This window comes from Triticum aestivum, chromosome 2B, assembly GCF_018294505.1.
Source record: "Triticum aestivum cultivar Chinese Spring chromosome 2B, IWGSC CS RefSeq v2.1, whole genome shotgun sequence".
Lineage (NCBI taxonomy): Eukaryota > Viridiplantae > Streptophyta > Magnoliopsida > Poales > Poaceae > Triticum > Triticum aestivum.
In genome coordinates this window covers 472759406-472775427 of record NC_057798.1, presented here as the reverse complement: position 1 = coordinate 472775427, position 16022 = coordinate 472759406, and positions in this window count along the sequence as shown.

Sequence of the window (16022 nt, the reverse complement as noted above, 5' to 3'; positions counted from 1 at the left end):
AAGAGACGTAAGGCAGTAAGCTCAAAGGATTCTCGAAACAACGAAGAGCAGTTCATTGCACCTTGTAATAACAAGCTCAATGGGATCGAATGTAAGAATGTCAGGTGCATGCAGTTATCCGTAAGGATATAATGGTGGTAGGGAATTTGCAAAGGCGGTGGGCACAAGTGTCTCGGGAGAACATCCTAGAGTATCTTCAAAATCTTCTGACGCAGTAGGTGATCATCTATGATTAGGGGCTCTCTGGAAGAAAGTAGTTACGAGAACCTAGAGTCAGATTTAGTAAAATCATTTAACACGAATAGAAGAGAGATCAGAGTTCTAGAGTATAGACGAGGAGTAAAAGATCCTAATACCACCCAATGGCGACGTGGGCCCATAAGGCACACAACCATGTTAGTAAAAGTTTTGTAATGTCTAGACTCGACTTCGGCCAAGGAGTGTGGAAGGGGGATTCCTACAGGCAGTCAGCTCTGATACCAACTTGTGACGCCCCCGATTCAACCGTACACTAATCATGCACGCAAACGTGTATGATCAAGATCAGGGACTCACGGGAAGATATCACAACACAACTCTAAAAGTAAAATAAGTCATACAAGCATCATATTACAAGCCAGAGGCCTCGAGGGCTCGAATACAAGCGCTCGACATAAACGAGTCAGCGAAAGCAACAATATCTGAGTACAGACATAAGTTAAACAAGTTGCCATAAGATGGCTAGCACAAACTGGGATACAGATCAAAAGAGGCGCAGGCCTCCTGCCTGGGATCCTCCTAAACTACTCTTGGTCGTCGTCAGCGGCCTGCACGTAGTAGTAGGCACCTCCGATGTAGTAGGAGTCGTCGTCGACGGTGGTATCTGGCTCCTGGGCTCCAGCCTCTGGTTGCGACAACCAGAAAGAAAGGAAAGGGGAAAAAGGGGGAGCAAAGCACCCGTGAGTACTCATCCAAAGTACTCGTGAGCAAGGATCTACGCTACATATGCATCGGTATATGTGTAAAGAGGCAATATCGATGGACTGAACTGCAGAATGCCAGAATAATAGGGGATAGCTAGTCCTATCAAAGACTACGCTTCTGGCAGCCTCCGTCTTGCAGCATATAGAAGAGAGTAGATTGAAGTCCCCCAAGTAGCATCGCATAACATAATCCTACCCGGTGATCATCCCCTCATCGCCCTGTGGAAAATCGATCACCGGGTTGTCTGTGGAACTTGTCTGGGTGTGTTTTATTAAGTATCTGGTTTTAGTTGTCATAAGGTCAAGGAACAACTCCGAGTCGTCCTTTTACCGAGGGACATGACTATTTGAATAGATAAACTTCCCAGCAGGGGTGCACCACATAACCCAACACGGTCGATCCCATTTGGCCGGACACACTTTCCTGGGTCATGCCCGGCCTCGGAAGATCAACACGTCGCAGTCCCACCTAGGCACAACAGAGAGGTTAGCACACCGGTCTAAATCCTATGTGCGCAGGGGTTTGGGCCCATTTCCCATTGCACACCTGCATGTTGTGTATGCGGCCGGAAGCAGACCTAGCCCCCTTAATACTAGAGCAGGCTTACGGTCCAATCCGGCGCGCGCCGCTCAGTCGCTAACGTCACGAAGGCTTCGGCTGATACCACGACGCCGAGTGCCCATAACTATTCTCGCGTAGTTGGTTAGTGCGTATAGGCTAGTGGCCAGACTCAAATCAAATACCAAGATCTCGTTAAGCGTGTTATTATGAAGTAACCGCGAACACCGACCAAGGCCAGGCCCACCTCTCGCCTAGGTGGTCTCAACTTGCCCTGTCGCTCTGCCTCAAAGTAACAGTCGGGGGCCGTCGGGAACCCAGGCCCACCTCTACCGGGATGGAGCCACCTGTCCTTCCAGCCCCCACATCGGAATCACTTTCGGGTACTCAACGAGCCGACCCGACTTTAGTCATCACCTGAATAGTATGTATGTATAGTATATACCCGTGATCACCTCCCGAGTGATCACGGCCCGATAGTATAGCATGACAGACTGACAAGAATATAGGGCCACTAATGGTAAACTAGCATCCTATACTAAGCATTTAGGATTGCAGGTAAGGTATCAACAAATGTAGCAACAATGACAGGCTATGCAACAGAATAGGATTAATCGAAACGGTAACATGCTACACTACTCTAATACAAGCAGTAGAGGGAAGAATAGGCGATATCTGGTGATCAAGGGGGGGGGGGCTTGCCTGGTTGCTCTGGCAAGAAGGATGGGTCGTCAACACCGTAGTCGAACTGGGAAGCAGCAGCGTCGGTCTCGTAGTCTACCGGAGAGAAGAGGGGAAAGAAATAGTAAATACAATGCAAACATAAGCATGATGATGCATGACATGAAAATGAGCGGTGTTAGGTGTGCCCTAACGCGGTAGTAGGTGATACCGGCAAAAGGGGGAAACATCTGGGAAAGTATTCCCGGTCTTTCGCGTTTTCGGACAGGTGAACTAGAGGGGAAAAGTTGCGTGTTCGCTATGCTAGGGATGTGTGGCGAACAAACGGGCTGCGTATTCGGATTCGTCTCGTCGTTCTAAGCAACTTTCATGTACAAAGTTTTTCCATCCAAGTTACAGTTCATTTAATATTAATTTTAAAAGGTTTAATCAATTTTCTAGACTTAACAGATTATTTTAATTCGAAATTGCATTTATGATGTCAGCATGACATCAACAGTCAACTCTGATTGTTGACTGGTCAAGCTGACACGTGGGTCCCATTGGTCATAGACTCAGGTTAACTAAACCGGGTTAATTAGACTAACTAAGTGATTAGGCTAATTTATTTTAATTAGATTAGTTAAACATGCTTAATTAACTTAATTAACTCATTAATTAATTTGTCCTCACATTTTTTTGTTCTTATCATTCACTTTTTTAGGGCGGGGCCCATATGTCATAGGCCTAGAGGCCTTAACGGGCGCTGGGTAGACGGGCGACGGGCGCCTGGGCGGGCGCTCGCCCGCAGGGAATGCGGCGGGGCCAGGCCAGTGGCCTGGGCGGCCACGATGGGGCATGGGCACGCGCCGGCGAGCCGTGGCACGGCCAAGCGCGTGTTGCACGCGCGCTCGGCGGCGTCGAGCGGCCAGGGGCAGATGCAGGAGGAGGGGCGCTGAGCAGGGGGCCGTGGGATGCGCGGCCGGCCGGGGGCATCGGCAGCGTCGGGCACGAGCAGGACTTGGTGTGGCGGGGCTAGTGCCTGGGGGGCAGGGGAATGGGCGAGGCCAGCGCGCGACAACAGCAGGAGCTGGCCACGGCGGGCGACCAAGGCAGTGGCCGGGGCGCGGGCACGCGGCGGCGAGGGCGTGCAGGGGATGCGAGTTGTGGCCAGCGCGGAGCTGAGTAGGACCGACAGCAGGCACGACTGCGGCGACGTACAAGGGCAACGAGGATGAGGGGGAGGAGAGGTCGGGGGCCTCACCGCGGGGCTGTAGGGTTCGAGGCAGTGGGGGTTGAGGAGGAGGACGGAGACGATGGCGTCGAGGAGGCAATCTGGCGAGGTGGCCGTCGACGAGGCAGGCCGCGGCGGTGGCGTTCCGGGCGGCGGCGGCGGTTTGATCCCCCTGATCCAATCGGGGGGGGGGGGGGGGGCAGAGGAGGGAAGAGGGGGAGGCAACAGCAACCGGGCGACGCCGGCGAAGGGCGTCGTCGTCGAGTTCGCGGGATGGCATGGGATCGGATCCCTCCCGTCGATCCAGAACAAGCGAGTGGGGCGGAAAGGAGCCATGGGAGTGGGCATTGTGCGGGGGGGAGTGGACGAGTGGGGCTTGGGTTTCGGGCGCCCAAGGGGAAAGTAGAGGGCGCGGTTGGGCCTGCGGGCTGGTGAGTTGGATGCCTAGTTGGGTCAGTGGCGTGCTGGGCCGGTTGGCCCGGGTGGGGGGGGGTTGTTCTCCTTTTGTTTGTTTTGTTTTTCCTTTTCTTTTATTTATTCTTTCCTATTTTCATTTATAGTTTCTTTTTTTTAGTTTTATGAAATACGAAGTTAGCACCTAAATTAGTAACATCAATATAGGTCACTGCCAAACCTAGTTTGTAGCCAAAATATATCAGTTTAACATTTTCCTAATTTCAAAAAGCAATTAAACTATTATGTTAGCCACTGTTTTTAATTAGTCTAAGGCAGTTAAACATTCTACAAAATGTTGTTTCTCCACCAATATTACTAATGAATTATTTGTCACATCCAGAACATTTTGGTTTTAATATTTGAAAACTTCTATTGTTTAACTTGAATTTTAATTTTGAATCCGAACAGGACTGGAATCATCGCGAGATTAGCAACACTGATTGTGGTGACGTGGCATCATTAGTAGAGGGTTAGTGTAGCTTAATTATCCGGGCGTTACAATAGCGGCTTAAAAAAACTACGTACTACATAACGATTCATCACTGAGGGACATTCTCTATCAGACTAGCTATACCTTGAAAAATATCAGAAATGTGCTGCAGGGAAAAGTGACATGTGTTTTACCTCTCTACTTACCTTCTTCAACAATTTTAGGTTCTTGATTAAATGGTATTTCAAAATCGTTACAATGCGTTACTAGCAACAAGGCGAAATGAACCATGAACCTACTAGACACCTCATAGGCTGGGTCTGTGATCTTCCACAACCTACCGCTAGCCTGCACCATATGAACCGGGTATGGTCTACACCAATCATGCCTCCGGTTTATTTGGACCACTGAATGGTCTGTGATCTTCAAGAACCTACCACAGTCAATGGATCTTTGTAAGTGCATCTAGTGCCCTTAGTGATTTTGGTGTATTGAAGACTTATAGGTTAAGGGACTAATATGTTTGTGAGTGTACACAGGCTCTAGAAGTCGATGAGGAGTTTGATATGTACAATGAAAGTCGGCCCTGAAAATGTACGTCTTCAGCTGAAGACTTTGGTTCTCCTGAAGACTGTGAAAGTGAAGAAATTGGTGTGACCTTGAATACTTGGATATTCATGCGAGGATTATGAAGGGTGAAGACTTTTGTTTTCGTAGTTTCATTTTCTCTTTCTTGATTCATAGGAAACACCGTACTGTTAAAGGGGGTCGAGGTAATACTAAGGAAAGTGATTTCCAAGTGATGCTCATCTCAAAATCCTACACCTACCCAATTCTTTCGAGTGAAGCCATTGGAAATCTCATATCAGTTCAGTCAATTTCTTCAGTGACAGAGATGAAGATCTTCTGGTCTATGAGGTATTTGTTCTGACTGAGGAGTTAGGAATTCGCCAGTGCGGATTGCCTATACAGTGAGGAACATGATAGCCCCGAGGACTTTGAACCTTAAATATTCGATCGTTGCTGTGCTATGCGCCAACTGTCCCAAAATATCTACCCACCTAACGGTCATATCATTGAAGGGCATTTATGTCTTATCATGTCGGGCTGCTCCCTAGGCTATAGATAGCCGCCCCCTACAACCACTAGCTGGTTGGCTGCTCCGAGAGAAACTGACACTTGTCATTGAGAGCATCCCATCCTCCGAGGACTTTGAGCGAAAATCATCAACTGAGGAAAAACCCCAAACCCCAAACTCCTACAACCCAAAGTGATTGAGCACTACTGAAGAGATTGTTCCTGTGTGGAACCGATGCTTGTTACCTTTGAGGACCGTGTATCCTCCAGACGGTTAGGTGTCATGGTCTGAGCATCCAAGAGGAATTGTGGATCGCCGAGTGACCAAGTCTATGAAGGTTTGGAAGTCACCTATGAAGACTTACCACGAGTGATTGGGCGAGGTCTGTGTGACTTTAGCTCAAGGAGAATACGGTGAGGACTGTGTGTCCTCGGGTTTAAATACCCAGCCGCTCCAACCAGACGTACAACTGTCACAACAGTTGGAACTGGTCTACAAATCATTGTCTTCACCAAGCCAACTGGTTCTATTTCCTCAACCCTTTCATTTCCTCATTCATGTGTTTATGAACCTGATCATTACTGTTTGAAGACTTTGACTGAAGACTTTCTCTATTTCCTCAATCCTAATTCTTCAGTCACTTAGTCTTTAGCCTGCTTATCCTGTTTTCACGCTATCTGTACTCTTTGCTTGTCTTTATTTCATCATGATGACTATGCTTTTACTCTATTATGCTTTTACCTGAGTACTTATTCCGCTGCTAGTGTGTCGTTGCTTTGGAATATCTTCACCTAGAAATTCCTTAGTGACGAATTTGTAATAATCGCCTATTCACTCCCCCTCTAGTCGATATAACACACTTTCAGTCTTTAGTCGTGTCTAGTGGTTGTGTATTCATCCTGTATGATTGCCTCTGCTAATATGGTATTGTTTTAGTTCCATGATCTCGGGTTTGGGAATTCATGTAGCATATTTAGAATATTCTACTCATGTTGCTTCTGCAGTGAAATGGTGATTCTATACCTTACAAGTAGTTATTCCACACTTATGTGAAGATAAAAACACATCTATAGGAGGAGACATTAAAACACTGGCTACTACCATGTGAGCACTTGAATATTCCTTTTTCTTTGGAATGCCAATCCTTTGTTAAGTTACCTTGTTGGTACATATTCTTTCCAATTGATGTTCTATCATCTCATTTCGATTATCATCCTCTCAACCACAAAAACCTCAAAGCCAGTTTGGGACGTGCTTTTCCCCGCCTGCCCAACCCATGTTTCTTGATTTAGTTATTCTTACCACTATTCAAGTGCTTAAAGAGAAAGCCAAAGTTTACTAAAAACTGGAGTTAAGATCGGAATACCATGAGTCAGTGTTAGGAAGGAACTTATGCCATATCAAGTTTTGAAAGTTGTTAGTTCACTATGGCCTCTACGAATACACGTGATGTTCTTTGGTATCACGAACTTGTCGACATTCTCATCTATTCCAAGAATGAAGAAGAACATGTTGAACATCTCCGCCTCATTCTTGAATTTTTTTGTGAACACCAGCTTTATGCTAAGTTCTTCTAGTGCGAGTTTTGGTCGTTTGAAGTCAAGTACCTTGGCCATGTTATCTCATCCAAAGGCATTGCAATTGATCCTAAAAGGGTCCAAACAATTGTTGAATGTCCCCCTCTGAAGAACATGAAGCAACCACAGAGCTTCCTTAGTCTTTCAAGTTATTTCCACTGCTTTGTTGAAAACTTCTCAAAGCTTTCCAAACCTCTTAGAGATATTCTGAAGAAAAACAATAGATATATCTGGAGTCCTGCTTGTGACCACATCTTCCAGTTGTTGAAGGATAAGCTCACCGCTGCTCCTATTCTCATTCTTTCCGAGAAGAAACCTTTCCAAATCTTCTATGACGCTTCATTACAAGCAATTTGTGGATTCCTCATGCAAGAACGCCAAAGTGGTTGATTATACCTCTTGATAGTTGTGTCAACATGAGAAGAATTACCCTATTCATGGTCTAGAGTGGGCCATTAATGTCCATGCTCTTTTATAGAGTTAATCCATCACATTATGTACATCACCACCACAAACTCACCTGATAAACTACAATCATGTAGGGTAGCTCATGCAGCTATTGTATTGAACATAAAAACACATCTAGGAGGAGACATTACAACATTGGCTACTACCATGAACCCGTAGTCCAAGGGGTGGACTACTCACAACTCATCTTGGAGCATGATGATCGGGGTTGATGATGATGGAGATGAATCCCCCTCCAACAGAGTTTTGAATCACATCAGAAAATAAAGATCGCCTTGGAAACGCGATGTGGCTACGGCGGAGAAATGCTTGATAAATTGGAGGTGAAAATGGGGGTATATATAAGTCAGGAGGCACTGGAAGCCAGCCAGGGGGGAACAACCTGTAGGCGCCCCCAGTCCTAGGGCGCCTAGGGGCTATGGGCCCCACTAGGTGTGGGTCCAGGTCCCAGGGGTCCTTCTTCTCTTTGAAATCTGGAATCTATTTTTTCTAGATTCTTTCTGGGACTTTTTATGGGTATTTTTCAGAAAATACAAAAACACCAGAAAACATAAACTAACACTGGATTAACATGTTAGTCCAATCAAATTCAATGAAAACTATGCCCGAAGTGTTTATAGTTGATAGCAACATAGCATGATCATGGAGAAATTATTCATACTTCTGAAACGTATCACACATTAGTTAAGCTCTCCTGCTTCTTGACAAGGTTAGCTAGGTCTTGATCTTTTTGTTAAACTTGGCATAGGTAGGCGATCTGTTCAATCTGTGTCTTGGGGACTACCACTGGAGGATGTGTAGAGGGGCTAGGGGCAGCTGACGCATGAGCGATCTGTGCAGCTTCACTAGATGTTGCACCTGCAGGGTTGTTGTTGATTTCCATGGTGACAATGTTATCCTCAAGATTTTGCCTGAAGGGCACATACACACAGTCAAGCAAAAACTTATCTTCTGCAATCTTGGAGTTAATTAGGAACAACAGGTAGGGAGCATATCCACATGATCTCTTATGCTTAGTAGTAGTCCTCTGGATAGTTTTAACAATAAAGTTTGTGATGTTGAACTTGTCACACCTATCAAGATGGTGAATTAGATCCATAGAATAGCCTCTTATCATCTTGAATCTCCAGACTTTGGCAACAAAGTGACTCTCAGAATATTGCTGATGGTAGCTAGCCCTGACAAAAGTTTGCAGATTAATCCTAGCTTCCATCATTTCTTCTCATCTTCTGTCATGTTTATCTTGTACATGTTGGTCATAGATTCATGCTTGAGATTGTCTTTGGCATGCACATGAATATGGCAGTTGCCCCGTATGATTAGTAGGATACATATTGCTCCATCATTGGTGGTGGTTCATCACGGGAGTAGCATGTATACATACACGGCTGGGACCAGAAGGAAAATGTCATGTGAAGTCTTCAACCTGGTTGGTCCCAGATATCAACATCTAGTAGAAGAAGGCAATTTTTTTTACTAGAAACAAGGAGACACTTGCTTGCATATGACAACATGAAATATGATGGGTCCCTGCTATCAGGCTCTCCCTATATAGTCCACCTCCGATGGCTCTCGTTTGTTGACGAGGTTGAAAATATGATTTGTAGGGTTCAACATGATGGGTCATAGAAGTCCCAACAAAACGAGGCATTTTTGGCCTTTTATTGTTTCACGCCACTCAGTTATGCATTTGCGTTAAGGCCGAAGATGGTGGCACCGCGGCAAGCGCAAGAAGGAGCGGGACGATGTCGAGGCCTCCACTCAAGAGCGAGTGCTTTGGAAACTGCAAAGCTAATCTGGGACGGGCTGTCCAAGGTCAACGAAGGAGTCTCCACTCAACGTGACTCCCGAGATGATGTTCTTCACAATCTCTTCAACCGCTTCAAAAGACTCGACAACGGAAATGTTTAGCAAACCTTTGATTGCCTCACTGACATCTCAAATGAGCTTCAAGCACTTGGTGCCACTGACATCACCGATCATGAGGTGGTGAAAAAATTGCTGAGATCACTTGATTCCTCATTCGATACCCTTGCACTGATGATTCAAGAGCGAGGAGACTACAAGTCACTAGATCCTGCTGATATCCTCGAGAGGCTAAATACTCATGAGTTCCAGCTTGCTGAGAAGAGAGACCTCTATGGGCTGAGCTATGGAAGATCACACGCACTGAAGGCGAAGGAAGTCTCTAAATCTGAAGGTTAAGATTCTGGTAGCAGCCTTGGTGATCCTGAAGAACTGAGCTAGGAGCTAGCCATGCTCGTGAAGAAATTCCAGAAGTTTTTTCGCCGTGGTCGCTTTGCAAAGTTTTCAAGAAGTGATGATTCCTCGTCCCGTGACTACAAAAAGAGGACGTGCCACAAATGCAAGAAACCTGGCCACTTCATGTCCGATTGTACTCAGTGGGAAAAGGAATCAAAGAAGAAGAAGAAGTACAAGGATGATGATTCTGATGACTCAAAGAAGAAGAAGAAATCTTGAAAGTCCTCATCGTCAAAATCTTCAAATTCTTCATCTCACAAGAAGAGCAGTTCCAAGAAGGCTCGGACATTTATTCGCAAGGAAATGGACTCTGAAGCTAAATCTGAAGGAATTTTTTTTGATTGAATATTTCCAGAAAGGAGAATAAAGGACACTCCCATATTTCCAATTTGAGATTTTATTTGCTTCTTCAAGTATCAAACAAAAACCCTGTATAAACATGACTGAAGATAAAATGACTTCTAAAGATACAAATAATTGGGATGCTTAGATATATATTTGGATTTTCATTTGAATTGTTTCTTTCCATATTCGGAAATAATATTCCAACGCAAAGAAATTAATAGAGAGGAGATAACAAGACTTCCCCAATATAAAAATCATTCATAATATTTTTTAATATCATTTGGATTGAGTGGTTAGAAAATATTTTGGGATATATAAACCCTAAAATCATTGCAATATTATTTACAATTCCTATTATAGCCTTTATTTTCAGAAGGTATTTCTATAGTATATTTTGGCTAGGAAATATTTTCCTATGCTCTAAATATTATGTATTTTTTAGGATCTTTTCTGGAATTTTTGGCTGGAATTAGTTTAGAGGCCATAACCTTATCAACTAGGGACTATTAGAATAATCATCATACCTTATTAGTCTCACAAGAAAAATCACATACTTGTTGATACGTATCAGTGATGATGTTGGAGGATGATACAAATATCTCATGAATATATGAGGAAATATCATCACCATATGATTGCCTCTAGGGCGTATCTCCAACAGTTCCGAGACAAAGAGCTAAAATAATGGGCCGCCATGGCAAACCCTAACCTAGTATTAACTACCTGCTTTTGACGAGAGCCACAATACCTGAACCCCTACCTCAATCCACCAAGCTCAGGAAGTAGATCTCCCCTGAGTTAGCCCAAGCGAGACTTTGGCAAGGGGGTGGCCGGATGTGGAGGAGAGGACTCAACACCGACGGAGTAGGCGAGAGAAGGAGAAAATCATAACCAGTGGGAAACACATGAAACTGAGGTAATTTTGGAGGATTTTAATCCTTAGGATTTTTCCTCCGTGGTTTCATAGGATTCATTTGTACTAGTTTTCATAGAAAAAAAAATCATCCACTCCAACCTCATGTAAAGAATCCTAAGTTTTTTCTGCTTCTGCGCATAGTCAAACACTCGTAATATTCATGTAGGATTGATGATAACATGCCATTTTATTTCTCTATTTTTTCTATTCCTACATTTTACAAATCCTGCGAATCAAAGAGGCCCTAACTGTGAAATGATCTTTTTTTTAGAACTGGATTTGTTTTGGGATTTTTTTTAGAAATGATCCTTTTTTTGGTTAGGGAAGACTACATCGTCAGCCGAACACAAACTTTTTGGACCACAGTTTGCTTCCTGGGCTGCTCTTACGCTTTCTTATGGGCCACAGTGGTTCATCACAAATTGTGTTTTGCTCGGGGCTTTCTGCACGGGTACTGGTTGGCTCTCCGTCGCTCTATGCATGGACACTTTGGTTTGATAAATTTCAGCTTTTTTTACCTCCTCCATTGACAACTGAATCAAGATTTACTTTTCATTCTGGCTGCTTCAATCCATTTATACATTCGTATCAGCAGTCCTTCAGCATGAGAAGCGACAAAGTGGGCAGTTAACGGTTTGTGAGCACGAGCCGCCTTTTCTCCTATTTTTCAGCAAACTGCCAAAGTCCAAGGCCTGAAGCATATCCCACTGCTAATCCACCACACATACTTGTTAATTCTTCCCCTAGATATTGCAAAACAATGTACTCCTGTTTAATTAACAGGCTAGACAAAACTACCACAATAAAATAATTAACAGCCATATGCTAGAAAAATGTTCCTGCACCATCTAGATCTCCTTCCACACGTCAAACGCAGAAGTTGACAAGTTGCCAGAGACGGCGAGTTAATGATTAGTTAGGAGGATGGATGAATAGAAATGTTAGGTAATAGTTGGGCGATTCCTTGCCGCTTTACCGATGCTCAGTCAACAAAGCTAAAAACGCAACGCACCGCGGGGGACGTCATGATGGAACGGACGTGGTTAGCTCGGATGAGACGGCGACGCATCGCGCGTGCGTGCAGGGCGTCATGCACAGGGCAGGCCCTTCATCTGAAATCAAATTGTTGTTTTGTTGCTTTGGGCAGTCCTCTCCCTCAACGAGAACACGTAGCTCTTGAAGCAGTTCGGGCGGACGACGCAAAGCAATTAATCTGCTCTTGTTTCTTTCGGAAAATGGCGCGATGCACTGCTCGAATTTCTAGTTACTCGTCAGGTTAGGAGCATACCTTGCTTGGCCTTTTGGTTCCTTGCTTTATTTTGTAGGGCTGCTGTTGTTTGCTAGATTTATAGATAACTGGCATTTTTATTGGTGCATCAAGCTGACGTTTATTTGTTGCTCAGGACAGATAGCTTTTAATTTGCTGCGTTTTGCTTTTGAGTTGTGCCTTTGGTTTGGTTTGCAACTTTGTTTCATTTCACCACGCCGCTAATACTCCGACTTTCTTTCAAAATGCGGCTTCGAGTAGTACAAATAACAAGCATTCTGATGCATGTTTGAAAACAAAATGCGGTGCAGTTGTTATTTCGATGCCCGACTTTCTTTATACTTAGATTCTTCTCTTCCGGCAGGCCCATAGGGAATGGGCAGACTCAGGTGAATTGGCTACTACGTATAATGGAGTAACTAGCATCATTAAACAAGTTTCATGGATCATGAGAAGACTAATATGGTTGACAGGTTGAGCCAGCAAAAGATGACCATGCAACATGCCCACTGTAAGACAATAAGTTTTGGGGGAACCAGCACAACCCTCTAGGGGTGGCTTATCTCATTATATATAATGGTTGTGTTACAATATGTACCATATACGTACATAGTACAGAAGCTATACATAGTCTAACACCCTCCCTCAATCTTAGCCACTTTCTAAAGAACTGAGAAGGGTAAGATTGCGCCTACAAGCCTCAAACTGTGGCAGAGGTAAAGGCTTAGTGAAGATGTCTGCAAGTTGATCCTTAGATGAGATAAACTTGATCTGGAGTTGCTTCTGTGATACACGTTCCCGTACAAAGTGATAGTCAACTTCAATGTGTTTCATTCGGGCATGAAATACTGGATTTGCAGAAAGGTATGTAGCACCGATGTTATCACACCAAAGAATAGGAGGCTGTGGTTGAGACAAACCCAACTCCTGAAGCAAAGACTGCACCCAAATAATCTCTGCAGTAGCATTAGCCACAGCCTTGTACTCAGCTTCAGTACTGCTACGTGACACAGTAGCCTGTTTCCGAGCACTCCAGGCGATCAAATTAGGGCCAAAGAATACTGCATAACCCCCCGTGGATCGCCTGTCATCTGGGCTACCAGCCCAATCTGCATCAGAGAAGGCCGAAAGGACCCGAGAGGAAGTCGGCCGAATATGCATACCAAATGTCAGGGTGAACTGAACATAACGAAGAATGCGTTTAACAGCAGCCCAATGAGTATCTCTGGGAGCCTGAAGATACTGACAAACCCTGTTAACAGCATAAGAGATATCTGGTCTCGTGATCGTCAAGTACTGAAGTCCACCAACAATGCTCCTGTACTCTGTGGCATCCGCAGGAGACAAAAGCTCACCATCAACAGCTGTTATCTTGTCGGTAGACGACATGGGTGTGGTGGTCGGTTTGCACTTCAGCATGCCCGCTCTTTGTAACAACTCCAAGGAGTACTTCTTCTGCGTAAGGACAAGACCAGTAGCACGAGAAGTGACCTCAACTCCAAGAAAGTAGTGAAGCTTCCCAAGATCTTTGACCGCAAAATCAGCACCAAGAGAGCAGACAAGAGCATCAGCAGCATACTGAGAAGAGCTGACAAGGATAATATCATCGACATATACCAAAAGATACATAGTGACTTCTGGCTTCTGTAGAAGAAATAATGAAGTGTCAGCAGTGGACGGCACAAACCCATGAGCACGAAGGGCAGAGGCAAGGCGGGCATGCCAGGCACGAGGAGCTTGCTTCAAACCATATAGTGCTTTGGAGAGACGACAGATATAGTCAGGACGATCAGGATCAGAGAAACCAGGCGGCTGTTTCATATAAACCTCTTCCTCCAAAAATCCATGTAGAAAAGCATTCTGCACATCAAGTTGACGAAGTGACCAACCACGAGAAACAGCAATGGAGAGAAGAAGCCGAATAGTGGTAGGCTTGACGACAGGACTGAAGGTGTCCTCATAGTCAAGACCATGGCGCTGCCGAAAACCGCGAGCAACAAGTCGCGCTTTGTAACGCTCAATAGATCCATCCGAATGCTTCTTCACTTTGAATACCCATTTTGAGTCAATAACATTTACCCGTGGTGGTGGAGGAACGAGAGTCCATGTCTTGTTACGAAGGAGAGCATGAAACTCCTGCTCCATAGCCTCTCGCCAATGTGGAATGCGCAGGGCAGCCTGATATGAGCGAGGCTCAGAAGATGGATCCGCAACAGCAGCAGCCAAACAAGCAGCCAACCAAGCAACCGTACCATCCTTACGTTCCTTAGGTTTGAAAATGCCACTGCGACTGCGTGTATGTGGTCGGGACACAGGAACCACCGAGGTCGACGGAGCAGCCTGCAACGGGCTGGAGGACGGCGACGTTGACGAGTCAGCCGGTGACGAGGAGCCAGACACAATAGCCTCGGGCTCGGTCGGCGAAGAAGGCCGGCCCACCGGCGAAACCGGCAGAGCAGACGAAGCAGCTGGCGACGCCGGCGTCACAGACCGGGCCGATGGCGAGCCCGGCATAGTGGGCCGTGGCGCGGCCGGTGTCGCGGGCCGATCCGCGGATGAAGGCGACGTGAGGACGGCGTCGCGGACCCGAGCTGCAGGCGAAGACGGCGTGACGGGCCGAGCCGCGGGCGAAGACGGCGTGACAGGCCGAGCCGCTGAAGACTCGGCGGCCGCTGGCGAAGAGGGCCGAGCCGCTGGAGACTCGGCGGTCGCTGGCGTAGCGGACCGAGCAGTGGAGATGCTCGGCGCGACGGGCTCTTCGGGTGACCATGCATGGGCACGCGAATCGATGCCATGCAACATAGGGCGATCGACGTGCCCATCAGAAGGCGGCGATGATGATGGTGAATCCTCCAACAGCTCCAAACGAGCCCCACGTCCGGTTCCTGCACCATGGTTAGGTAACAGCAAAGGAGAGTATGCAACATCATCAAATTGGTCAGAAGCAACAGAGGATGAATGCAGAGATGGTGGTTCGACAGTGGACACAGGAAGTTTGGCAAAGGGAAAAACATGCTCATCAAACACGACGTCCCGAGATATATAGACACGATTAGTGGGAACATGAAGACATTTGTAACCTTTATGAAGAGAGCTATAGCCAAGAAAAACACACTTCTTAGAACGAAACTCAAGCTTGCGCTTATTATATGGACGAAGATGCGGCCAGCAAGCACACCCAAATACCTTGAAAAAGGTATAATCAGGTTGTTCATTAAGGAGAACCTCAATGGGAGTCTTCATGTTTAAAACACGAGTGGGAGTACGGTTGATGAGAAAGCATGCAGTGGTGAAAGCATCACTCCAAAACCGAAACGGAACAGATGCATGGGCCAAAAGAGTAAGACCAGCTTCAACAATATGACGATGCTTACGTTCGACTGAACCATTCTGCTGATGTGTATGTGGACATGCTAAACGATGAGCTATCCCAAGCGACTGAAAGAAGGAGTTGAGGTTGCGATACTCGCCCCCCCCCCAGTCCGACTGGACATGAACAATTTTGTGCTTGAGAAGACGTTCAACATGTTTTTGAAACTGAACAAAAATATCAAACACATCAGATTTGCGTTTAATAAGGTAAAGCCAGGTAAAGCGACTATAAGCATCAACGAAACTGATATAGTAATTATGACCACTGACAGAAGTCTGAGCAGGACCCCATACATCTGAAAACACAAGTTCTAAAGGATGTTTCACCTCACGACTGGACTCCGAAAAAGGAAGTTGATGACTCTTCCCCTGCTGACAAGCATCACACACTGCTACATCTTTATTACTAGACAAACTAGGAAGCTCATGACGACGC